Source organism: Pan troglodytes, chromosome 4 (genome assembly GCF_028858775.2).
Source record: "Pan troglodytes isolate AG18354 chromosome 4, NHGRI_mPanTro3-v2.0_pri, whole genome shotgun sequence".
NCBI classification, from domain to species: Eukaryota; Metazoa; Chordata; class Mammalia; order Primates; family Hominidae; genus Pan; species Pan troglodytes.
The window spans coordinates 124,906,464-124,924,426 of NC_072402.2; the positions used below are offsets into that span (position 1 = coordinate 124,906,464).

Here is a 17,963-nt window from a genome sequence, read left to right on the forward strand (position 1 = left end):
AGTTATCCTGAAGATAAAACAATACACATTACTTAAACTGAGCAACAGAGAGAAAACACTGAAAAAAAATAAACAGAGCCTCAGGGACTCACAGGATGATAATAAAAGATTTAACATTTGTTTCATCAGTGTCCCAGAAAGAGGATGTGGGTGGGGCAGAAAAATTATGCCAAGAAATAAAAAAAAATATATTCCACAGAATGGGTAAAAAGTTTTGTAAAACAGGTATCTGATAGAGGGCTTATACCTAGAAACTACAAGGAACTCAATAACAAAAAAAAACTTTTTAAATGGGCAAAAGCTCTGAATAGACATTTCTACAAAAAACATGTACAAATGGCCAATAAGCACATGAGAAGATGTTCAACATCATCAGCCATCAGGGAAATACAAGTCAAAATTACAATGGTGTACAATTAATCACCATTTAACATTCCCAATAGTAGCCTACAAGCTTCCATTTCCACTGTGGAAAACAGTTTGGCCGTTCCTCAGGGTAGTCAAGTTACTTAACTGCTCTGTAAAATGAAGTTAATCACATTCACTTTGGACGAATGAGTTCATATATATTAGCTATAATTATTATAGCAATTATTATTGTGCATATTATTACTGATTGGGTCAGATTATTAGCCCTGTATCCCTAATTCATTTACTTTTGCTACTTTGGATGAATATTTAAAGTAGTCTTGAACTGAGATATGTATGTGAAGGTCCTATCACATTGGCATATACCATGTGCTCAATAAACAAAAGCTATAATTATTCATTTCTAAACAATTTAAAGATTAAACTTTCCTCAAAACAAAACAAAACAAAAAACCAAGGCAACACCCCAAGCTGTGAGGAGCTGAGTCTCTCCTAGGTGCAGGGCAGCACAGGCACTGGCTGCACAAGGCCAGAGAGGTTAGGTGGCGGCTCTCTTTAAACCAGACCACAGAGAGCGTTTCTCTCCCTGGGCAGTCTTCACATCTTTCCAGTCCAGTCTGATGTCTGGAACCTCATCATTTGTCTCCGGATCTTTACTTAAGGCCCCCCGGGAGGAGGTAACCAGGATAGGCAGAGGGCCACATTCCTCCTGGATTTCCACAACATGGAGGCCCTTCTTAACAGCCAGCTGTTGATGGGTTTTCTGTCTGGAGAGGCCAAGGAAGAGGCCCCAGGTGAGGTTGGGCATATTGACGGACCCAGAGACCTTGGCATACATGTCTTTGATGCAAATGATACTGCAGATGGTGATGATGGCCCTGTGGCAGTGGAGGCCATAACCTTTGGGTTGTTTCTTCATCTTGATATGTGTCCTTTTAAATCTTAATGAAATATCATGGCAAATTGTATGGTCTTCATACAATATTCATATCGTTCTACATAATGCACATAATGAACTGCTCTGTTCTTTGCTTTCCTAAAAGCGTCCACCCGTTCAGTGGTTTTCCCAACAGCAAAACCTGCAGCTCCTTTTCCGTTCCCCACAGCCACCAGGACACGGACCAATTTCTTTCTTCCCTCTTTCCGCTGTCATATTGAAAACATTTCTTACTTCAAGTATCCTGGTATCAAAATCCTCATATGTTTCTCCATTGGAACCAGGGTCAGTGGGGCCATGACTGATGCCTCTCCATGAGTTTCCACTCCTTCCTCACTCCCATTTAATCTTCATCTTCCTCTTTAGGTCCCACTCTTCTCTCTGCTGGATCATGTCCGCCTCCACCTTCTCCTGCTCTTCCTTGCTTCTTTGGGCAATGGTCTGCTTTGCTTCATTTTTCATAAGAGGGACATTCAGATCAGGCCACAGAAAACCATAACGCCCTTCACCAATGATCTGACCCCTGTTCAGATCCTTTCCTTTCTTTTTTTCAGTTCTTTTGCCTCTTCCTTTTCTTGCTCCGGCACCAGTCTCTGCTAAAGCACCTTTCCACAGCTCTCATCTACAGTCAATTTAGTGAAGAAACTGTACGGTCTATACTGCTGGCCCATCAGATGACTGGGAGAAGAAATACAGCATAGTGTCTGCAACGTACGGCTCAAGCTGGCATAAGGACGGATGTCTCTGGTTCCCAGTGATGACAAAGGGCCATTGCTGAGAGCAGTCTCCCATGCCAAAATGGAAGCTGTTGGTAAGGTGTTTAGGGAAAGCTGCTTCCCCAATAAATGACCCGCTGTCCCGCTGCACAGCGCAGGGAGGCGGCCCACAGCGCGCACCGCCGTCACCATGCTGGAGCCCAAGCAGCGCCTCCTGGTTGTGCTTTAAACCTATTACTCTTTTAGAGTAGTGGTGGCGAAGTAAACATTTGGAGTTTTGATATTTGCCTACTTATTTATATCTTTAATCTTAAATATTTTTAGTATAAGTTTATATAAAAGGAGAAACAACTCTAAACTTCTTTCTCTTTGGTTTTGTGACCTTAGATCCTTGATAGGAATACTCTTTTTAGTTCAATAGATTGAAAGATAAAATTTCATTCATTAGCATAGAAAACAATGTGGGTCGTTTTACCAATAAAAAACTTTGAGGAATAATATTTTGTGTCCTCAAGGTCTCTCTGGTTCACATTGTCATAAGAATTACAAAAACAAAAAACTTTTAAAAATTCCAGTTTTTTTGGGTCTATCTTTTTAGGTTCTAATGTTTCACACTAATTCAGATGGAGACTTTTCCTATTCCCTAAAGACATTCTCCTCTCTAACAATAAGACTCAAGGTTTTAAGATGAACTCTCAACTATAATTTGGTAAAAAGAAACCAGAAAAGAAGTTTCTGTCATTTTGGGCTGGATGAAAGAAAAATCCCTCCATTTTCTCTTTTGCTTTAAATGAAAGGAAGATAAATTATAGAAAAGTAGTCTCAAGGATACACTATTTTAGCTAAGGATTTCTTTTATTAACATAGGGATTCACTTTGCCTTTGGGTCTTTTGCAAACAGCATTGGAAGTGAAATAGCTTTATAAAAAGTTACCTTAGCCTATAGAGGTTAATGAATTAATTCTGTAAAAAATTTAGACTTTGTATATTTTTAAAACCCTAAATAATCTAGTCAGATATTGTTATGGGTTGAACTGTGCCCTCCCAAAAGATATGTTGAAGACCTAACCCATAATACCTCAGAATGTGAACTTATTTAGCAATAAGGTTGTTACAAATATAATTAGTTAGGATGAGGTCATACCGAAGTAGGGCAGGCCCTTAATCCAATATGACTGGTGTCTTTATGAGAAGACAGCCATATGAAGACACGGAGACACACATTGAGAATGCAATGTGATAATGAAGGCAGAAGAAAGAATTATGCTGCTACAAGCCAAGAACACCAAAGATTGCCAGCAAACACCAGAAGCTATGAAGGACTTCCCTGCAGCTTTCAGAAGGAGCACGGACCTGCTGACATCTTTATTTCAGACTTTTGGTGTCCAGAACTGTGAGGTGATGCATTTCTGTTGTTTTAAGCCACCCAGTTTGTAGTACTTTGTTATCAAAGTCCTAGGAAACTAATATAGCTTCTAATAATAATTATCATTTTTTATAATCTTAGAAAAAGAAAATATACCATAAATCAGATCCTACCTATGTAAATATCTGGAGACCTCAGAAGGTCATTAGGCAATGCTGTGACCCATGATCTTTAAAAAAAATCTGACAATTTTGTGTTATAACGTAGAAGACTATGCTTTGGATAGAGCTCAAAGTATCCTGAACACATGATGGGAATCATGTGGTATCCTGCACAACTGCTGTATTCTTGCCCTGGACACAGTTGCTTCTTGAGCCCAGAGGTTCTCAAACTCATGTATAAAAACCCTCTCAGTAGAATCTCTGCATTTCCTTTCTACTTTCCTTTTCTTCCGACTTTCCCTTGCCTCATTAAAACAACAACAACATATGAACAGACACTTCTCAAAAGAAGACATTTATGCAGCCAACAGACACATGAAAAAATGCTCATCATCACTGGCCATCAGAGAAATGCAAATCAAAGCCACAATGAGATACCATCTCACACCAGTTAGAATGGCAATCATTAAAAAGTCAGGAAACAACAGGTGCTGGAGAGGATGTGGAGAAATAGGAACACTTTTACACTGTTGGTGGGACTGTAAACTAGTTCAACCATTGTGGAAGTCAGTGTGGCAATTCCTCAGGGATCTAGAACTAGAAATAGCATTTGACCCAGCCATCCCATTACTGGGTATACACCCAAAGGATTATAAAACATGCTGCTATAAAGACACATGCACGTGTATGTTTATTGCGGCACTATTCACAATAGCAAAGACTTGGAACCAACCCAGATGTCCAACAATGATAGACCAGATTAAGAAAATGTGGCACATATACACATGGAATACTATGCAGCCATAAAAAAGGATGAGTTCATGTCCTTTGCAGGGACATGGATGAAGCTGGAAACCATCATTCTCAGCAAACTATCACAAGGACAAAAAACCAAACACCGCGTGTTCTCACTCATAGGTGGGAATTGAACAATGAGAACACATGGACACAGGAAGGGGAACATCACACACTGGGGACTGTTGTGGGGTGGGGGGAGGGGGGAGGGATAGCATTAGGAGATATACCTAATGCTAAATGACAAGTTAATGGGTGCAGCACACCAACATGCACATGTATACATATGTAATAAACCTGCATGTTGTGCACATGTACCCTAAAACTTAAAGTATAATAATAATAAAATAAAATAAAAAAAGAAAATGTGGCATATATACACCATGGAATACTATGCAACCATAAAAAAGGATGAGTTCGTGTCCTTTATAGGGACATGGATGGAGCTAGAAACCAACATTCTCAGCAAACTATCACAAGGACAAAAAAGCAAACACCGCATGTTCTCACTCATAGGTGGAAATTGAACAATGAGAACACTTGGACACAGGAAGGGGAACATCACACACCGGGGCCTGTCGTGGGTCGGGGGAGGGGGGAGGGATAGCATTAGGAGATATACCTAACGTAAATGACGAGTTAATGGGTGCAGCACACCAACATAGCACATGTATACATATGTAACAAACTTGCATGTTGTGCACATGTACCCTAGAACTTAAAGTATAATAATAATAAAAAAAAACCCAACCAGGATGTAGATGGGTCACCAATGATATAACTGATTTGTTGTCTTATTTCATCTATTTTATCCACCCCCCAGCTTTATTGAGGTAAAATAAAAAATACAATTTATACACATATATATACAAGATGTGAATGTGGTAACTTGAGATATATACACATTGTGAAATGATTACTATAATAGAGTAAATTAACACATCCATCACCCTAACAATTATGATTGTGTGTGTGTATTTCTGGTAAGAATGCTTGAGATCTCTTAGCAAATTTCCAGTAAACAACAGAGTATTACTAACTGTAGTCACGAGGCTGTACATGAGATCCCCAGAACTTATTCAGCTTATAGCGGAATGATTGTACCCTTTGACCAACATCTCCCTGGGCAACTGCCATTCTACTCTCTGTTTCTATGAGTTTAACTAGTTTAGATTCCACATTGTATTAGGCTGATCTCACACTGCTATAAAGAAATACCTGAGACTAGGTAATTTATAAAGAAAAGAGGTTTAATTGGCTCACGGTTCTGCAGGCTGTACAAGAAGCATAGCGGCTTCTGCTTTTGGGGAGGCCTCAGGAAGCTTTTACTCATGGCAGAAGGCAAAGCAGGAGCAGGCACAGGAGAGAGAGAGGGGAGGTACTACACACTTTTAAACAACCAGATCTCACAAGAACTCACTACTAGAACAGCACCAAGGGGATGGTGCTAAACTATTCTTGAAGGATCTACACCCATAATCCAGTCACCTCCCACCAGGCTACACCTCCAACACTGGGGATTACAGTTCGACATAAAATTTGGGCAGGGACAGAGATCCAAACCATATCACACATATAAGTGAGTCTATGCTGTATATATCTTTATGTGTCTAGTTTATTTTGCTTAGCATAATGTTCTCTAGGTTCATTTATGTTGTCACAAATGGCAGAATTTTCTTTTTTATGGCTGAATAATATTCTATTGTGTATATGCACCATGTTTTCTTTTTCTTTCTTTCTTTCTTTCTTTCTTTCTTTCTTTTTTTTTTTTTTTTTGAGTCAGAGTCTTGCTCTGTCGCCCAGGCTGGAGTGCAGTGGTGTGATCTTGGCTCACTGCATGCTCCACCTCCTGGGTTCATGGCATTCTCCTGCCTCAGCCTCCCATGTAGCTGGGACTATAGGTGCCTGCCACCACACCCGGCTAATTTTTTGTATTTTTAGTAGACACAGGGTTTCATCGTGTTAGCCAAGATGGTCTCGATCTCCTGACCTCATGATTCGCCTGCATCGGCCTCCCGAAGTGCTGGAATTACAGGCGTGAGCCACCATGCCCGGCCTGCACCACATTTTCTTTATTCACTTGTTGATAGACATTCAGATTGTTTCCACATCTTGGCTATTGTGAATGATGCTGCAGTGAACATGAAAGTGCACATATCCCTTCAAGATCATGATTTCATTGCTTTTGGATACAATAACCAGAAGTTGGATTGCTGGATCCATATGGTAGTTTTATTTTTAATTTTTGGAGGAAACTCAATAAATTTGGAGGAGACACCATTTCCATAATGGTGGTACCAATTTATATTCCCACCAATGGTGTACAAGGGTTCCTGTTTATCTACATTCTTGCCAACATTTGTTATTTTCATCTTTTTGGTAATAACCATTCTAACTGGAGTGAGATTAGATCTCATTGTGGTTTTGATCTGCATTTCCCGAATAATTAGTGATGTTGAGGATTTTTTTTTTAATATACCTGTTGTTCATTTGTATATCTTCTTTTGAAAACTATCTGTTTAGGTCCTTTGACCATTTTTAAATCGAGTATTTAAGTTTTTTTTTTGCTATCAAGCTTTATGAATTCCTTAAATATTTTGGATATTAACCCCATATCAGCTGTATGGTTTGCAAATATTTTCTCCCAACAACAGATTTGTTTTTAGTGTGATAAATCCATATTTTTGCCCAACCTATGAAATAATTCAAACATGCAAGAATCCAGACTGGCAGCCACTTGGAAAATGTTGCCAGCCTCCAGCTCTTTCTGGGCAGCACCTTGAGAATTGCTGTGATAATTACCTAGTGGTGGTTCTTAACTCTGGTTGCACATTAAAATCACCTGGGAAACTTTTAAAGCCTTCTCACTCCAGACCAATTAAATACAAAATTCTAGGGATAGGGCCTAGGCACCAGTGATTTTTTTTTTTTTTTTTTTTAAAGATCTTCAGGTGATTCTAACATACAGCCAGGGTTTAGAACCAGCGGCTTACTGTCATGTTGGGTTACTGTTGGAGTCCGAATGCCCTAATAACAAGAAGCAGAGGTGAGCACCCGCTCTGCTCCTCACAGCCCTCTGCTTTTTGTCTGATTGGAGTTATATAAAGCCCAAGTGGAACTAAGACTAAGCCTGGTAATTGTCATGGCAATGCCCTAGATTTTCCTATCAAATCCAATCTTATTTAGGGTGGGAGACACAGAAGTGACTCTTGTGAAGTTAAAATACTTCTGCCCCTATTTAGGATATTCAACATTAAATTTGACAGAGTTTTCCCATGAAATTTCAAATACCAAAACTTTTAAAAACAGCAGATCTCACCTGAACCACAAAAGTTTATCATTAATTGTAAAGTGTGCTTGATCACAGAGAATTATCCAGGCAATCAGCATCATGCATAGCCTTTAATGCCTCTGTCTGCGGAGCATGAGTTCTGCATATTGATCACAAATCTGAAAATTTCTCTGCTTATGCCTCATCACTCCTGTCTTTGATTGAGTATAACATAAATGGAATTTGAAAATCATGGAGCTGGGGGGGACCTGTGGAAATTATTTTGTCTAGTGCTTTGCCTTTACAATTGTATGTCTAATCTACTAACACAGTCAGGCTACCAAGGTCCCTTGTTAAATTCATGAATGCCCTAGCATGGACAAATGCAACATCCTTCTAACTGGCTCTGTCTTCCTGTCCCCCTTTTCTCCATGTTACAATCAGAGTAATCTTTCTAAATACAAATCAGGTCATTCTCATCTTTGCTTAATATTCTTTGATGACTCCCCATTTACCTCAGGTCCAAATTTAAACTCCTTAGCCTCATCTACGATCTGTGAACTGATCTAACCTTATCTCCCTCTGTAGATTAATCTCCTAGAGCTCTCTTTTCTCACTCTAAATTGCAGTTATAACGGGATTCTAAATGTGCTCAATGTAGTTCTCCAAATGTGTCCTCTATGCCACCATACATTTGCACATTTCCCTCTAGGATGTTCCAGAATCTAGAAGATTGGGTGCACTGTACTTATGTCCTGAATAAGAAGCCTTAGTATTTTGTTTTTTGAATAAGAGTTTCACAGTTACATAACAAGAACAAGGTCAAATGGATTGAGAATAGAACTCTCTGGGTTTGGTGGTGGTAGTGTTGGTATTTCAATGGCCATAATGGAAGAGAGAATGTTCTCTTTATCTCTATCTATCTACCTATCAGTCATATCTATCTAATCTATCATCTCTATGTATTATATCTGTCTGTCATGTATATCTAGCTACCAATCAACTAATAGTTGTATCTCACATATAGAGATTTAGATTAATCACACTCCTCAGTTTATGGTATATTATTACTGCTGGTCCACACAAAGCTGCTATTTAGTTTTTTTAAAACTCTATTAAAACTTCTATGGACATTCCTCACTCCTATTTTTCTCCTCCCACATAAGAAACTATTCCAATGTATTTAATGAGGATCTTTTTATTTGTATGTATTCTTTGGTGTACACATATTTTAAATTTTCTTTTAATGGTACTGTGTTCTATATCTCATTCTATATCTTTCTTTTTCACTATTTTTAATATACATGTTGCTATATGCACATCAGAACTGTGGCTTTTTAACTTCTGCAACAATCATACTTCACCTATCCACGTTCACTTCCTCTACACCAGGTAATGAACACCCAGATGGACCCTGACTCTCTGTCCCTACAAGCAACATTGAAATGTACATTTTCTCAGATGTCCCTTTCTAGATGTGAGAGACTATATTTGGGATAGGTACTAAGGAATGGGTCCTAGTTATGTGAACACCCAATCTGACCAAATGGTGCTATAGAGGTACCAAATTGTGATATAGAATGTAGGCCTATTTCCGTGTCCTCCAGAAGTGCATGATATCCCCACCTCTCCACTAACACTTGGCATTTCCCAGCTTCCTAATATCTGCACATATTACAAGAGTAAAGTGATGCCTCATTTGTTTTCTTTTTGTTTTTTTAAGTAGATTTAATTTTTAGAGCAGTTTTAGATTCACAGTAAAATTGAGCAGAAGGTACAGAAAGTTCTCATAGCTTCCCCCCACCCTTCACCACTCTCTCCCATAATCAACATCTGGCACCAGAGTAGTATATTTGTTATAACTGATGAACCTACATCTACACATCATTATTACCTAAAGTCGGCAGTTTTCATTAGGGTTTCCTCTTGGTGTTGCATCTTCTATAAGTTCTGACAAATGTATGATGAGATGTATTCACCATTATAGTAACATATGCAATAGTGTCACTGCTTTAAAAATTCTCTGCGGAGACAGGCACGGTGGCTCACACCTGTAATCCCAGCACTTTGGGAGGTTGAGGTGGGTGGATCACCTGAGGTCAGGAATTTGAGACCAGCCTGACCAACACGGAGAAACCCCATCTCTACTAAAAATACAAAATTAGCTGGGTGTGGTGGTGCATGCCTGTAATCCCAGCTACTCGGGAGGCTGAGGCAGGAGAATCGCTTGAACCCTGGAGGTAGAGGTTGCAGTGAGCCAAGATCGCGTCATTGCACTCTAGCCTGGGCAACAATAGAGGAACTCCATCTCAGAAAAAAAAAATTCTCTGTGGTTGGCCAATTCACCCCTTTCTTCCTCCTTATCCTCTGGCAACCACTGATCTTTTTGCTGTTTTCATAGTTTTGTTTTTTCCAAAATGTTATATGGTTGGAATCATACAGTATATATCCTTTTCAGATTGGCTTCTTTTACTCAGTAACATGCATTTGAGGTTCCTCCATTAACTTTCATGGCTTGATAGCTAATTTCTTTTTAGTACTGAATAATGTTCCTTTAGTTAGATGTTGTCTTTGTCCATTTTGTGTTGGTAAAACAGAATACCTGAGAATGTATAAAGAAAAGAGGTTTATTTAGCTCACAGTTCTTCAGGCTGAGAAGTTCAAGGGCACTAAACTGGCTTCTGGTGAGGACTTCTATGTCACATCATAACACGGTGGAAAAGTTCAAAGAGGAAGGGGTCACACACAAAGAGAGAGAATCAAGGGGCTTCCTAATTTTATAACAACCCACTCTTGAGGGAACTAAAATATTCCTGGAGAAGTAACCCAGTCTCACCAGAATGAGAACTCACTCACTACTGTGAGAATGGCACTAAGTCATTCACGAAGGATTTTCCCTGTGACCCATACACTTCCCACTAGGCCCCACCTCCCAAAACCACCACATTGGGGATCAAATTTCAACATGAGTTTTGATGGGGACAAACAAATAATATCCAAACCATAACAGATCTATCACAGTTTCTTTATCCATTTACCTACTGAAGGATGTCATGTTTGCTTCTAAGTTTTGGCAATTATGAACAATATTTGGCAGTTATGAACAATTATACACTATAAACATATGTGTATGGGTTTTTTTTGTGGATATAAATTTTCAACTCATTTGGATAAATAACAAGGAACATGATTGCTGCGTTGTATGGTAAGAGTATGTTTAGTTTTTTAAGAAACAGCCAAATTGTCATCCAAAGTGGCTGTACCATTTTGTGTTCTTGATGGCAGTTCCTGTTATTCCATCTTCACCAGCATTTGGTATTGTCAGTGTTCTGAATTTTGGCCATTTTTATGGGCACATAGTGGTATCTCAATATTGTTTGAATTTGTGTTTCCTTAATGATGTATGATGTGAAATATATTTTCCTATGATCATTTGCCATCTGTATATGTTCTTTGGCGAGATGTCCAGGTCTTTTGCCCATTTTTATTTTTAATTAATTAATTAATTAATTTTTGAGACAGGGTCTCACTCTGTTGCCCAGGCTGAAGTGCAGTGGCGTGATCATGGCTCATTGCAACCTCTGTCTTCTGGGTTCAAGTGACTGTCCCGCCTCAGCCTCAAGAGTAGCTGGGACTACAGGTGTAAGCCACCATGTCCTGCTTATTTTTGTATTTTTAGTAGAAATGGGGTTTCACCACATTGGCCAGGCTGGTCTTGAACTCCTGACCTCAAGTGATCTGCCCACCTCAGCTTCCCAAAGCGCTGGGATTACAGGCATAAGCCACCGTACCCAGCCCCATTTTTAAATCAAGTTGCTTATTTTCTTTCTTTCTTTTTTGTGTTTTGAGACAGGAACTTGCTCTGTCATGCAGTGGCATGATCATGGGTCACTGCAGCCTTGACCTTCTGGACTTAAGCCATCCTCCTGCTTTGGCCTTCCAAAGTGCTGGGATTACAAGTGTGAGCCACTGTGCCTGGCTGGTTATTTTCTTATTGTTTAGCTTTCTTATGGCTTCTTTTTGGTTATATTCTTTCTTTTTTTTAAATTTCCAACTTTTATTTTAAGTTCAGGGGTACATGTGCAGCATGTACAGGTTTGTTACATAGGTAAACATGTGCCATGGGGGTTTGCTGCACAGATCATCCCATCACCCAGGTATTAAGCGCAGCATCCATTAGTTATTCTTCCTGATCCTCTCCCTCCTCCCACCGCCCACCTTCCAACAGGCTCCAGTGTGTGTTGTTTTCCTCTGTGTGTTCTCATCATTCAGCTCCCACTTATAAGTGAGAACATATGGTATTTGTTTTACTGCTCCTGTGTTAGTTTGCTAAGGATAATGGCCTTCAGCTCCATCCATGTCCCTGCAAGGGACATGATCTTGCTCCTTTTTATGGCTGCATAGTATTCCATGGTGTATATGTACCACATTTTCTTTATTCAGTCTATCATTGATGGCCTTTTAGGTTGATTCCATGTCTTTGCTATTGCGAATAATGCTGCAATGAATATACATGTGTACATCTTTAAAATAAAATGATTTATATTCCTTTGGGTATATAACTGGTAATGGGATTGTGCAGTTGAATGATATTTCTGCCCCTAGGTCTTTAAGGAATTGCCACACTGTCTTCCACAATGGTTGAACTAATTTACACTCACACCAATAGTGTAAAGGTGTTCCTTTTTCTCCATAACCTTGCCAGCATCTGTTGTTTTTTGACTTTTTAATAGTAGCCATTCTGACTGGTGTGAGATGGTATCTCATTGTGGTTTTCATTTGCATTTCTCTAATGATCAGTGATAGTGAGCTTTTTTACATATGTTTGTTAGCCACATGTATGTCTTGAGAAGTGTCTATTCATGTCCTTTGCTCACTTTTTAATGAAGTCTTGTTTTTTTCTTGTAAATTTGTTTAAGTTCCCTATAGATGCTGGATATTAGACCTTTGTCAGATGCACAGATTGTAAACATTTTCTCCCATTCTGTAGGTTGTATGTTTAGTCTGTTAGTAGTTTCTTTTGCTGTGCAGAAGCTCTTAAGTTTAATTAAATCACATTTGTCAATTTTTCCTGTTGTTGCAATTGCTTTCAGTGTCTTTGTCATGAAATCTTTGCCTGTGCTTATGTCTTAAATGGTATTGCCTAGGTTTTCTTCTAGGGTTTTTACGGTTTTGGGTTTTACATTTATGCCTTTAATCCATCTTGAGTTGATTTTTGTATGTGGTGTAAGGAAGGGGTCCGGTTTCAATTTTCTGCATATGGCTAGCCAGTTCTCCCAGCATCATTTATTAAGAGGGAATCCTTTCCCATTGCTTTTGTCAGGTTTGTCAAAGATCAGATGGTTGTAGGTGTGTGGTCTTATTTCTGGGTTCTCTATTCCATTCCATTGCTCGATGTGTCTGTTCTTGTACTAGTACCATACTGTTTTGGTTACTGTAGCCGTGTAGCATAGTTTGAAGTTGGTAAGCGTGATGCCTCCAGATTTGTACTTTTTTGATTCTTCCTATCCATGAGCATCAAATGTTTTTCCATTTGTTTGTGTCATCCCTGATTTCTTTGAGCAGTGTTTTGTAGTTCTCCTTGAAGAGGTCCTTCATTTCCCTTGTTAGCTGTATTCCTATGTATTTTATTCTTTTTGTGGCAATTGTAAATAGGACTTTATTCACAATTTGGCTCTCTGGTTGCCTGTTGTTGATGCATAGGAATGATAGTGATTTTTGTACATTGATTTTGTATCCTGAGAATTTGCTGAAGTTGCTTATCAGCTTAAGAAGCTTTTGGGCTGAGGCCAGGCATGGTGGCTCATGCCTGTAATCCCAGCACTTTGGGAGGCCAAGGCGGGCAGATCATCTGGGATCAGAAGTTCGAGACCAGCCTGGCTAACATAGTGAAACCCTGTGTCTACTAAAAGTACAAAAATTAGCCAGGCTTGGTGGTGTGTGCCTGTAATCACAGCTACCAGGGAGGCTGAGGCAGGAGAATCACTTAAATATGGGAGGCGGAGGTTGCAGTGAGCCAAGATCGTGCCACTACACTTCAGCCTGGGTGACAGAGCAAGATTCCATCTAAAAAAAAAAAAACCAAACAGACAAAAAAAAGAAGCTTTTGGGTTGAGATAATGGGGTTTTCTAGATATAGGATCATGTCATCTTCAAAACAATAGTTTGACTTCCTTTCTTCCTATTTGAATACCCTTTATTTCTTTCTCTTGCTTGATTGCTCTGGCCAGAACTTCCAATACTATGTTGAATAGGAGTGGTGAGAGAGGGCAACCTTGTCTTTTTCCAGTTTTCAAGGAGAATGCTTCCAGCTTTTGCCCACTCAGTGTGACATTGGCTGTGGGTTTGTCACAGGTGACCCTTATTACTTTGAAGTATGTTCCTTCAATACCTAGATTATTGAGAGTTTTTAACATGAAGCAATGTTGAATTTTATCAAAGGCCTTTTCTGCTTCTACTGAGATAATCAGGTGGTTTTTGTCTTTATTTCTGTTTATGTGATGAATCACATTTATTGATTTGCATATGTTGAACCAGCCTTGCATCCCAGGGATGAAGTCTACTTGATCGTGGTAGATAAGCTTTTTGATGTGCTGCAGGATTTGGTTCACCAATATTTTTTGAGGATTTTTGCATTGATATTCATCAAGGATATTGGCCAGAAATATTCTTTTTTTGTTGTTATCTATACCAGGTTTTGGTATCAGGATGATGCTGGCCTCATGGAATAAGTTAGGGAGGAGTCCCTCCTTTTCAATTTTTTAGAATAGTTTCAGTAGGAATGGTACCAGCTCTTCTTTGTACCTTGAATAGAATTTAGCTGTGAATCCTTCTGGTCCTGGGCTTTTTTTTTGGTTGGTTGGTGGGCTATTTTTTACTGCCTCAATTTCAGAACTCATTATTGATCTATTCAGGGATTCAATGCCTTCCTCTTTCAGTCTTGGGAGAGGGTATGTGTCCAGGAATGTATCCATTTCTTCTATATTTTCTAGTTTCTGTGCATAGAGGTGCTTACAGTATTGATGGTTATGTGTATATCTTTGGGGTCAGTGGTGATATCCCCCTTATCATTTCTGAATGTATTTATTTGAATCTTCTCTCTTTTTTTCTTTATTAGTCTAGCTACTGGTCTTTCTATTTTATTAATTTTTTCAAAAAACCAGCTTCTGGATTTGTTGATTTTTTGAAGGGTTTTTCATTTCTCTATCTCCTTCAGTTCAGCTCTGATCTTGGTTATTTCTTCTCTTCTGCTAGCTTCGAGGTTTATTTGCTCTTGAATCTCTAGCTTTTTTTTTTCTTTTTTTTTTTTTGAGATAGAGTTTCACTCTTGTTGCCTAGGCTGGTGTGCAACGGCGCGATCTCGGCTCACCGCAACCACTGCCCCCTGGGTTCAAGTGATTCTCCTGCCTCAGCCTCCAGAGTAGCTGGGATTACAGGCATGTGCCACCACACCTGGCTAATTTTTTTTGTATTTCTAGTAGAGACAGGGTTTCTCCATGTTAGTCAGCCTGGTCTTGAACTCCTCACCTCAGGTGATCCGCCTACCTCGTCCTCCCAAATGGAATTTCACTCTGTTGCCGGGCTGGAGTGCAGTTGCATGATCTCAGCTCACTGCAATCTGTGCTTCCCGGGTTCAAGCCATTCTCCTGCCTCAACCTCCTGAGTAGCTGGGATTACAGATGTGCACCACCACACCCAGCTAATTTTTGTATTTTTAGTAGAGACAGAGTTTCATCATGTTGGCCAGGATGGTCTCGATCTCCTGACCTTGTGATCTGCCTGCCTCGACCTCCCAAAGTGCTGGGATTACAGGTATGAGCCACTGCATCTGGCCGATTCTCTAGTTCTTTTAGTTGTGGTGTTAGCTTAACTTGAGGTGTTTCTAGCTCTTCAATGTGGGCATTTTAGTGCTATAAATTTCCCTCTTAACACTGCTTTAGCTGCAACTGAGATTCTGGTATGTTGTATCTTTGTTCTTATTAGTTTCAAAGAACTTCTTGATTTCTGCCCTAATTTCATTATTTACCCAAAATTATTCAGGAGCAGGTTGTTCAATTTCCATGTAGTTGTATAGTTTTTAGTGAATTTCTTAATCTTGAGTTCTAATTTGATTGTGCTGTGGTCCAAGAGGCTGTTTGTTATAATTTTAGTTATTTTGCATTTGCTGAGGAGTGTTTTACTTCTGATTATGTGATCAGTTTTAGAGTAAGTGCTATGTGGCAATAAGAAGAATGTATATTCTGTTGTTTTGGGGTGGAGGGTTCTGTAGATACCTATCAGGTCCACTTGATCCCAAGCTGAGTTCAGATCCTGAATATCTTTGTTAATTTTCTGTCTTGATGATCTGTCTCATATAGTCAGTGGGGTGATAAAGCCTCCCACTATTTTGCATGGGAGTCTGTCTCTTTGAAGGTCTATAAGAACTTGCTTTATGAATCTGTGTGCTCCTGTATTGGGTGCATACATATTTAGGATAGTTAGCTCTTCTTGTTGAATTGAACCCTTCACCATTATGTAATGCCCTTCTTTGTCTTTTTTCATCTTTGTTGGCTTAAAGTCTGTTTTGTCAGAAACTGGGATTGCAACTCCTTCCTTTTTCTGTTTTCCATTTGCTTGGTAAATTTTTCTCCACCACTTTATTTTGAGCCTATGTGTGTCTTCGCATGTGAAATGTGTCTCTTGAAGGCAGCATGCCAATGGGTCTTGTTTCTTTATCCAAGTTGCCATTCTGTGTCTTTTAATTGGGGCATTTAGTCCATTTATATTTAAGGTTAGTATTGTTATGTGTGGATTTGATCCTGTCATCATGATGTTAGCTGGCTATTTTGCAGACTTGTTTATGTGGTTGCTTCATAGTGTCACTGGTCTGTGTGCTTCAGTGTGTTTTTGTAGTGGCTGGTAATGGTCTTTCCTTTCTGTATTTAGTGCTTCCTTCTGGAGCTCTTGTAAGGAAGGTCTGGTGGTAAAGAATTCCCTCAACATTTCCTTGTTTGAAAAGGATCTTATTGCTCCTTCCTTATGATACTTAGTTTGGCCAGATATGAAATTGTGGGTTGGAAATTCTTTCTTTAAGAATGTTGAATATTAGCCCCCAATCTCTTCTGGCTTGTAGGGTTTCCACAGAGAGGTCTGCTGTTAGTCTGATGGGCTTCCCTTTGTAGGAGACCTGGCCTCTCTCTCTGGCTGCCCTTAACATTTTTTCTGTCATTTTGACATTGAAGAATCTGATGATTATGTGCCTTGGGGATGATCTTCTCATGGAGTATCTTACTGGGGTTCTCTGCATTTCCTGAATTTAAATGTTGGCCTGTCTTCTAGGTTGGGGAAGTTCTCCTGGATGATATCATGAAGTATGTTTTCCAAACTGGTTCCATTCTCCCTGTCTCTTTCAGGTACCCAAATCAGTCGTAGATTTGGTCTCTTTACATAATCCCGTACTTACTGGAGGTTTTGTTCATTACTTTTCATTCTTTTTTATCTATCCTTTTCTGCTTGTCTTATTTCAGAAAGATAGTCTTCAAACTCTGAGATTCTTTCTTCCACTTGGTCTATTCTGCTATTATTACTTGTGATTGCATTGTGAAGTTCTTGTAGTATGTTTTTCAGCTCTATCAGGTCGGTTGTGTTCCTCTTTAAACTGGATATTTTGGCTGTCAGCTCCTGCATTGTTTTATCACGATTCTTAGCTTCTTTGCATTGGGTTACAATATGCTCCTTTAGCTTAGCAAAGTTTGTTTTTATCCACATTCTGAAGCCTAATTCTGTCATTTCAGTCATCTCAGCCTCAACCCAGTTCTGAGTCCTTGCTAGAGAGGTATTGTGGTCATATGGGGGAAAAGGGGCACACTGGTGTTTTGAGTTTTCATTGTTTTTGCACTGATTCTTTCTTATCTTTGTGGGCTTATCTACCTTTGATCTTTGAAGTTGCTGACTTTTGGATGGGGTTTGTGTGTGTGTTTTGTTGTTGTTGTTTTCTGTTTGTTTTTAACAGTCTGGCTACTCTTCCACAGGGCTGCTGCAGTTTGCTGGGGGTCTGCTCCAGACCCTGGTCATCTTAGTTTTTCCCATACCAGGAGGTATCACCACCAGTGAAGGCTGTGAAACAGTAAAGATGGCAGGTTGCCATTTCCCCTGGAAGCTCCATCCCAGGGGTGTACTGACCTGTTGTCAGCTGGAAGGCACCTGGAGGAGGTGGCTGGGTACCCCAGTTGGGAGGTCTCACCTTGTCAGGAGGAACAGGATCAAGGACCCACTTAAAGAAGCAGTCTGGCTACTTTATGGTAGAGCAGCTGTGCTGTGTTGGGGATCCTTTCAGTCCCTGATCAGTTTGGGCTCTCCAAGGCCCACA

The 17,963-nt window shown here is 39.6% G+C and overlaps 1 pseudogene; it reads right to left on the reverse strand.

The window, feature by feature from the left end:
• Window positions 1–907: 907 nt before the first annotated feature.
• LOC471616 (small ribosomal subunit protein uS5m-like) lies at window positions 908–2,214 on the reverse strand (annotated as a pseudogene).
• Window positions 2,215–17,963: the final 15,749 nt, after the last annotated feature.